At 45.8% G+C, this 9979-nt stretch overlaps 1 pseudogene; it reads left to right on the top strand.

The window, feature by feature from the left end:
- On the top strand, positions 631-1225 carry LOC102186494 (annotated as a pseudogene).

Raw genomic sequence — 9979 nt, forward strand, 5'->3', positions numbered from 1 at the left:
TTAAGGAATTAAATAGTTTATATATTTAGAAAACTCAAGAACAGATTGATAAAAGAAATGTTCATCTGCTGGGGTATGGGGAAGTCATTCTGGCTTATCCCTGAGTTAACTCAAATTTTATGGTAACTAAAATAGCCTCCTTATGGCCTATCAAACATACATTGTACATCTGCTTTAGTTATTAAAGAAAAGAACACACTGATCAGAAGTAAAGACAACCCATGACAAAAATAAAGATTAAATGCCCGTCTTCCTGGAACTAATGCTGGCCCTTCTTTGATGCTAAGACTCCCTTCTCTGGTGCCACGGCCGTCCTGACTCGCTGAGTACCTGCTGGTCTGTTGTTTGTTTTTCTCTGAAACCTCCTCCCCATATAAAATACACACCCAAATACCTCCCATCTCTCTGCAAACACACTGTTGCTACTGCAAAAATCTCATTTTTACTCTTTTGAGACATTATGTCATTTAGGAGGGTCATTTCTCATTATATGACATTATATGTCACTTAATGACATTATATGTCATTTATTAATAACTGGTTTATAGTTATAGCAGGCAGTTTATTAACATTAAATTTAGACCCAGCAGATCTGAGCGAGGGGGCGTGGAGGCAGCAAGGCAGGAGGGAATGAAGAGCCCTCTGGTCAAGCCCTCTGGTCAAACCCCCTGTGTCCAGACACAGGTTGCTGGCCAAAGGAGGCCCCACCAGTCCTTCTTAGAGTCCTCCACCGAGCCCTCATCATCCTGTGCACCTCCCAGGCCATGGTCCTCTGCTTCGTCTCCATCTGTGGTGGCAACGGCTCCTGGCCGACGACCTCCTGTTCAGACTGTGGTACTTCTGCACTGGCTCCAACCAGACTGGGCTGCGTTTCCTCTGAGACCCAAGTCAGGCCCATGTGCCCAGGCTGGCCTCAGATATGCTGGTGGCCTGCAGCGTGGCCACCTTGGCAGTGGTGGTCATCGTCTTTTTCCTGGGGCTCCTCATAGTGTCCCAGGTGTGCAGGGACCTCCCCTCCCTCTTGCTTGTCTTGTTTGCCCTCTCCTTCATGGGCCTCCTGAGTTTCTTGACCTTCTCAGGAGCCAGGTCACACTCATGGGCCTCACCCTGATGTTCTGAGTGACTCCATGGCCTCCTTCCTCCCCTTTCTGAACCCTTGCATGTCAATAGCATCACCCACATCGACAGCATCATGCATCCCTGGGGCCTGCCTACAAAAGTTTAGGGTCCCCTCCAAGGACATCAAGTTCTACCAGAAAGTGTGGTCAATATGAGACTTTTCCAGACTTTCCTGCTGGTCCAGGGGTTAAGACTCTCTGTGCTTTCAATGCAGGGGGCATGGGTTCAATCTATGGTTGGGGAACTTAGATCCCACATGCCACAGTCCAGTTCAGTTCAGTTGCTCAGTTATGTCCAACTCTTTGCGACTCCATGAACTGCAGCACGCCAGGCCTCCCTGTTCATCACCAACTCCCGGCGTTCACTCAAACTCATGTCCATCGAGCTGGTGATGCCATCCAGCCATCTCATCCTCTGTTGTCCCCTTCTCCTCGTGCCCCCAATCCCTCCCAGCATCAGGGTCTTTTCCAGTCTCGCATGAGGTGGCAAAGGATTGGAGTTTCAGCTTCAGCATCAGCATCAGTCCTTCCAAAGAAAACCCAGGACTGATCTCCTTCAGAATGGACTGGTTGGATCTCCTTGCAGTCCAAGGGACTCTCAAGAGTCTTCTCCAACACCACAGTTCAAAAGCATCAATTCTTCAGTGCTCAGCTTTCTTCACAGTCCAACTCTCACATCCATACATGACCACAGGAAAAACCATAGCCTTGACTAGACGGACCTTTGTTGGCAAAGTAATGTCTCTGCTTTTGAATATACTATCTAGGTTGGTCATAACTTTCTTTCCAAAGAGTAAGCGTCTTTCAATCTCATGACTGCCATCACCATCTGCAGTGATTTTGGAGCCCCCCCAAAATAAAGTCTGACACTGTTTCCACTGTTTCCCCATCTATTTCCCATGAAGTGATGGGGCCAGATGCCATGATCTTTGTTTTCTGAATGTTGAGCTTTAAGCCAACTTTTTCACTCTCCTTTTTCACTTTCATCAAGAGGCTTTTTACTTCCTCTTCACTTTCTGCCATAAGGGTGGTGTCATCTGCATATCTGAGGTTATTGATATTTCTCCTGGCAATCTTGATTCCAGCTTGTGCTTCTTCCAGCCCAGCGTTCCTCATGATGTACTCTGCATATTAAATTAACTTGCAAATTAACTCTGCAAGTTAAATAAGCAGGGTGACAATATACAGCCTTGATGTACTCCTTTTCCTATTTGGAACCAGTCTGTTGTTCCATGTCCAGTTCTAACTGTTGCTTCCTGACCTGCATACAGGTTTCTCAAGAGGCAGGACAGGTGGTATGGTATTCCCATCTCTTTCAGAATTTTACACAGTTTATTGTGATCCACGCAATCAAAGGCTTTGGCATAGTCAAAAAAGCAGAAATAGATGTTTTTCTGGAACTCTCTTGCTTTTTTGACGATCCAGCGTATGTTGGCAATTTAATCTCTGGTTCCTCTGCCTTTTCTAAAACCAGCTTGAACATCTGGAAGTTCGCGGTTCACATATTGCTGAAGCCTGGCTTGGAGAATTTTGAGCATTACCTTACTAGCGTGTGAGATGAGTGCAATTGTGCGGTAGTTTGAGCATTCTTTGGCATTGCCTTTCTTTGGGCCACATAGTGCAGGAAAAAAGATTAGATTTTGCCAACATGTGACATTCAAATTGCTGCCTCTTGGCCTTGCGGTGGTTGGGCCAGTGGCCCAGGGGCCTTTGTAGCTGGTCTGAAGCCCAGAGGTTAGGTGGTGCCTCCAGCAGCACCAGCTTAGTCATGACTGGGTTTTACAAGAGTAAACATATATTAAAATCTAAAAAATAAATTTAAAGTATGAAGCCTTTGACTGTATAGATCACAACAAACTGTGGGAAATTCTTCTGGAATACCAGACCACCTGACTTCCCTCCTGAGAAATCTGTATGCAGGTCAGGAAGCAACAGTTAGAACTGGAGATGGAACAACAGACTGGTTCCAAATAAGGAAAGGAGTATGTCAAGGCTGTATATTGTCACCCTGCTTATTTAACTTATATGCAGAGTACATCATTTGAAATGCCAGGCTGGATGAAGCACAACCTGGAATCAAGATTGCCAGGAGAAATATCAATAACCTTGGATACCCAGATGACACCACCCTTATGGTAGAAAGCAAAAAAGGACTAAAGAGCCTCCCGATGAAAGTGAAAGAGTAGAGTGAAAAAGTTAGCTTGAAACTCAACATTCAAAATACTAAGATCATGGCATCCGGTCCCATCACTTCATGGCAAATACATGGGGGAACAATAGAAACAGTGAGAGTTTATTTTGGGGGGCTCCAAAATCACTGCGGATGATGACTGCAGCCGTGAAATTAAAAGACACTTACTCCTTGGAAGAAAAGCTATGACCAACCTAGACAGCATATTAAAAAGCAGATGTTACTTTACCAACAAAGGTCCATCTAGTCAAAGCTATGGTTTTTCCAGTATAGTTTATATATAGTTTTTCTTGAACTATAAAGAAAGCTGAGCGCCAAAGAATTGATGCTTTTGAACTGTGGTGTTGGAGAAGACTCTTTAGACTCCCCTGGACAGCAAGGAGATCCAACCAGTCCAATCTAAAGGAAATCAGTCCTAAATATTCATTGGAGCTGATACTCCAATACTTTGGCCACCTGTTGTGAAGAACTGACTCATTGGAAAAGACCCTGATGCTGGGAAAGATTGAAGGCGGGAGAAGGGGACGACAGAGGATGAGGTGGTTGAATGGCATCACCGACTCGATGGACATGAGTTTGAGTAAGTTCCTGGAGTTGGTGATGGACAGGGAGGCCTGGTGTGCTGCAGTCCATGGGGTTGCAAAGAGTCAGACACAGCTGAGTGGCTGTACTGAACTGAACTGATGAATCCTATCCTGCCACTAACCAGGTGTTTACCTTGGCCAAATACCAACCTCCCTGAGTCTATTTCCTTATTGGTACAGCAGACCTAGTAATTCCTGTGTTATGTAGTAATCATGAGGGCTAAGTGAATCAGCTTATGGTGAGTACTGGCCAGTGCCCGGCCAAAGCAGAAGCACAAAGCAGTGGCTTGGATCTTTGTCAGACACCTTGAAAGAACGGACAGGTGGAAGAGGATTCATGGGGAAGAGAAGCAGGGGTCTGCTATTAATTAAAGGAAAGATTTGCTTGGCATGGGGGCTTCTCCAACGGTTCAGCGGGAAAAGAGTCTGCATGCCGTGCAGGAGACACAGGAGATGTGGGTTCAATTCCTGGGTCGGGAAGATCCCCTGGAGCAGAAAATGGCAACCCAGTCCAGTATTCTTGCCTGGAGAATCCCATGGACAGAGGAGCCTGGCAGGCTGCATTCCATGGGGTCACAAAGAGTCAGACACGACTGAGCACATGGCACTGCTTGGCCTCAGAAAGGGCCCTTAATGGGTAGGAAAGCCTAACACAAGGGGAAATGGGGGGCGCCGATGCCTTACCTGTTGTAAGTGTTCTGAACCTTCAGGGAGCACCCCTGTGTTAACTCCTAGGCCACATCTGCCATCAAGTTCTGCTTGATTCCATCGTCAGGGACATCCAGGGAGTGGCCCCTCGCCTCCTCCATCCCCACCCTCCGCAGTGCTCAGCCCAGACCTGATGGATAGGACTGCCCAGGGACCCTCAGACACAAAATGAGGTGCTCTGTGCAATGGATAGAAACCTTGTGCCTCGTAGGGTGGCAGTTCACACCCAGAGGAGAATGTACTTTGTACACTCTCCTTCACCCATACAAGGGCAGCTTTGTCCTGCCCAGGAATCGCACTGCCTCCCCTGATGCTGTGCAACCTCCCTGATGGGGTAGTGGACGTAGGGTCCTTGGAGCACAGCCCTGCCTCCAGACAAGCAAGCTCTAAACAACTCCCGCAGCACGGCTGGCCCTGCAGTGAAGGCCTGTCTGCCTGGTGAGCAGCACTAGCCTTCCTGTAAACTGGAAGGAAACGGAACCATGGGTCCCTGCACACAGCTGCGCTCGGCTCCATTGCTCAAAGCATCTGTCTCCCCAGAGGAAATCTGTGCCCAGACGGCTCTCCAGACTCTACCTGACACTTAATCACCACTCCTCCTCCTCCGCTGATCTGACTCCTCTATGTGTTGTTTAACTTACCTACAATTTCGTAGGCATTTTTGTTTTGTTTTTCATAGAGGTGAAATTCACATTATGTGAAATTAAGCATCTTATTTATTTATATATATTTATTTATTTGGCTGTGCCAGGTCATAGTTGCAGCACATGGGATCTTTAGTTGTGGCAGGTGAGACCTAGCTCCCTGACCAGGGATCAAACCCGGGAGCAGAATTGCTGGGTAATTCTGTTTACATTTTGAGGACCTGCCAAGCTGTTTTCCACAGTGGCTGCACCATCTTACATTTCTGCCAGCAACGTATGAGGGCTCCTGTGTCTCCACCGCCTTTGCTTCACTTTTCAATGCAGCAACCATCCTCACGGGTGTGTTCTGGTATCTCATGATTTTGATTTGCATTGCCCTCATGACTAGTGATGCTGAGCATCTTTTCACGGGCTTGTTAGCCCCATGTATATCTTCTTTGGAAGAATGTCTATTCAAGTCCTTTGCTCATTTTTAAAAAACTGAGTCTTCTGTCTTTTTATTGTTGCGTGGAGAGTATTATTTACACACCCTGGAGGCATTCATATGTCTTTATTGCTGCTCTTAACACATTTCAATCTCTTACCTGTTTACCTCCTCTGCCAGGTAGAGAGAACCTGAAGAGCAGGGCCTATGCCTTATATATATAAAAAAAATCCTCTAATTCCTGGGGCTTAAATAAGCTATCATGAACATATAACATGAGTTTACACCTGTATATATAGAGAATGTTTCTGGAAAGACGTGTAAGAAAGTTAAGAGAGGGGCGTGGAGGTCTGGAGCAGAAAGAACAGATGCTACTTTCCACTGTCTACTCAAGTCTTATTTGACTATTTTTTATAACTATGTGTGTTATCTTTAAATCAAAAATTAATAAAAATATATACCACTGGCTTTTTAAGGGTGAACTGCAGTGTAAGTGTTCTGACACCATAGAAATGCTGGGCTCTAAGGTCCACACCCGACAAGTTCTCCTGCCCACCAGCTGAGCTGCAGAGTTGGTCAAAGCCAGGTCCACGTGTCACAGGAAGAGAGGGACACTCCTTATGCAACACAGGGTCCCCACGTGCCTCCTACCTGGGGACTGGTGCCTGTGACCTCAATATGCACATAAAGCTATCTGACCAACATCATCTTCAGAGCAGTTTTCCAGAATGCAGCTGGGTGAGCAACAGGAAGGGGGTCCCTCGCTGTGTCCATGGCCTCTATCCACATCCCAGGCCCTGGTACTCTGCATCTTGAAGTGAACAAAGACCCAAAAGAGGAAGAGCCCTGAGAAACCCACCACCTGATAGTGCTAGGAGGACAGGGACAGACAGAGAGAGAAACAGAGAGACAGAGAGATAGAGAAAGAAATAGAAATATAAACAGGGAGACACAGAGAGACAGTTAACCATACTTCAAAAAAGAAAAGCTTAAAACATGCACATCCCCTGTAGGCCAAGCACTCCTCTCTAGTTTGCCTTAACCTTCATCATTCCCTATTTTTAATATCCCAACACACTTCACTTATTACTTGCAGCTCTACAAACTTCCGCCGTATTACTCCTGAAATCTGAAAAACAATAAACTTGGAGATACAACATCAATATGCGTAAGCTAAGAAAATAATATTATTTTTGTTTCATGGGAAAAAAATTAAAACACACACACAATGTTAATGGGATTCCACTGCCAGAGAAATATAATTAACTGACAGATGGGGGTTAGAGGTGCAAGCTACCTAGACTTTCTTAGGCGTGGGTTTCTTCATCCATAAAATGGGGAGCTTTTGTGGGCCCTCCCAAGTCTTTCCCCATCTGTCCTAGAACGCGGTGACTCTATAATGTTTGAAGAAGGTGGGGCCATCAGTATCAGAGACCTGAAAGCTTTATAATTGAACAGAAATGAGATAAACATGATCACAAGCTCATCTGAGTGTGAAAGATGGCAAGAATGAAATGACTTCAGCTCAGATTCACAGATAGACACATCAACACAGACCCCTGTCCTTGTCTGGAAGCTGCTTTTATTTCCACAGAAGAGGAAAGGTCCAGTTGTTTTTTGATATGCACGGATAGCCAGTAAACCCCTGTGGCCATAAAAACCAGAGGAACCAGTGAGACCACGGTGCGCCCCATCGCTGCCAGGACATGTGACTGGTGGTCACTTCGAACCAGCAGTGCTGTGTGGAGAGGGGGAGGGGCCCAGGAAGCGTCTACCATCCTTCCAGAGCATCAGCCAAAAGATAGTCCTCCCTTAATCGCAGTTTTCTCAGCCGACAAACGCCATTCAGATTCTTTCTATGTTCTAAAGTGAACATGCTACATTTTATTTTTGTAAAATGATACTCTATCCCAAAGCACTTAAAAAACTTTTTATTTACTATTATTACTATTGGTTTTAGTATACTTTATGTTTTAGAACAGTTTCAGGTTCACAGCAAAACCGGGTGGAAGAGGACTTCCCTGGTGGTCCGGTGGCTAAGCCTCCACCGTCCCTGTGCAGGGGGCTCAGCTTCAATCCCCAGTCAGGGGACTAGAACCCACATGCCACAGCTAAGACCCAGAACAGCCAAATAAAGAAATAAAATAATTAATTGTTAAAAATTGGGTGGAAGATACAGGGATTTCCCATACACCCCTCACCTCCCCCACTCTGGGCACCCTGCCCAGAATCCCTTTTGTTTGATTGTGGCATGTTTGTATGCCTGGTGTGCCAGAATCAGGGCCTGTCTGACTCAACTGCCTGCCTTTGTGTAACGGAGCGGGGAGACCTCTAGCCAGCTCTGTTTTCACCCCTGCTCACAACCTGGTCTTTGAGGTCCCCTGACTTCTTGTCTTTTTTGGAGTCTTCTAGCCTGAATGAATTTGCTTCTTAATGCCTTACCTCTGTGTAGGCTCTGATGTTTCGGCTTCCTCTGGTCTGTTAAGTCAGTCAGGTTTGCCCATCTGCTTTCCATTCTTCAAAATTCCATCAGCTTCTTTCAACAGCTAATCTCTTTTTCTATTCTCTTTGAACTTATGGGTTTATATCCTTTTTTATTCCTTTAATGCCCTTGTAGCAAACTTTGAGGAAGGAATCAAATTAAAGGCATGTGTTCAATCTGTGAAATCTCATCTCAGGTTCCTCCTTCTATTTTATTATTGTGTCCCCTACTCTGCTCCCCTGTAACAGAGAACAACCCTGACTCCATATTGGATCTATTCCTTTAGTTCTCGCTCTGTGCTTTGTTGCCTGAACTTAGTCATGTTGGCTCTGCATCTTTGTAAAAGAACATTGCCTGTTGTTGTTGCTCATTTGCTAAGTCGTGTCGGACTCTGCAACTCCATGGACTGCAGCATGCCAGGCTCCTCTGTCCTCCACTGTCTCCCAGGAGTTTGCTCAAAATTCATGTCCCTTGCGTCCATGATGCTAAGAGGATGTTGCCTGTAGCCAGAAATTTATAGGATAGCTCATTCTCAAGATCCTAACATTTAAAGGTGTAACACTTTCCTTTCATAGATAAGAAGTTGCAGAACAGACAATAACATTTGTCTTGTTGGAGGTTTATAGCAACATTGTGACCAAGACCTTACATGGACAGCTGCAAGAACAAAGGATTCTGCCACCAAGACGTTAGCAACAACCAGTCACAGCAACTCCCCTGCCCTTTTTAGTATAAAAGGAGCCCTGTGATTGCAGCCATGAAATTAAAAGAAGCTTGCTCCTTGGAAGGAAAGTTATGACCAACCTAGACAGCATATTAAAAAGCAGAGGCATTACTTTGCCAACAAAGGTTGGTCTAGTCAAGGAAATGGCAACCCACTCCAGTACTCTTGCCTGGAGAATCCCAGGGACGGGGGAGCCTAGTGGGCTGCTGTCTATGGGGTCGCACAGAGTCGGACATGACTGAAGCGACTTAGCAGCAGCAGCAGTAGTCAAGGCTATGGTTTTTCCAGTAGTTGTGTATGGATGTGAGAGTTGGACTATAAAGAGAGCTGACTGCTGAATAATTGATGCTTTTGAACTGTGGTATTGGAAAAGACTCTTGAGAGTCCCTTGGACTGCAAGGAGATCCAACCAGTCCATCCTAAAGGAGATCAGTCCTGGGTGTTCATTGGAGGGACTGATGCTGAAGCTGAAACTCCAATACTTTGGCCACCTGATGCAAAGAGCTGACTCATTTGAAACGACCCTGAAGCTGGGAAAGATCTTTAGGGCAGGCGGAGACGGGGACGAGAGAGGATAAGATGGTTGGATGGCATCACCGACACAGTGAACATAGGTTTGGGTGGACTCCAGGAGTTGGTGATGGACAGGGAGGCCTGGCATGCTGCGGTTCATGGGGTTGCAAAGAGTCAGACACAACTTAGCGACTGAAAAACAACAAGAAGATGATTTTTGGGATGCTAGCCTACCATTTTCTCTCTCAGCTGGCTTTCCGAATAAAATCGCTATTCCTCGCCCCAAAACGTTGTCTCTCTTGTCTTGGCTTCTTATGTGGTGAGAAGCATGAGATTGGACTGGCTGACATCTCTGACGTGTACCTGCTCTCCAATGAATGCAATTGCAACTCAAGTATTTAAACCCAAGTATATTTGGAACAATGTATAAAATGCATGTGTTCTACAATTTTACAATACAGTCATGGGATGCTCATTCTGTCTTCAGCCTCCCTGGCTTGGCTACATTGTGGTTTAATCCTGATTGCTGCTGGGAGCTTACTTTTAGCTCTTTGTTGCCACATATTAGAATCCAAGGAACATTTTGACACA

Source organism: Capra hircus, chromosome 13 (genome assembly GCF_001704415.2).
Source record: "Capra hircus breed San Clemente chromosome 13, ASM170441v1, whole genome shotgun sequence".
NCBI lineage: Eukaryota > Metazoa > Chordata > Mammalia > Artiodactyla > Bovidae > Capra > Capra hircus.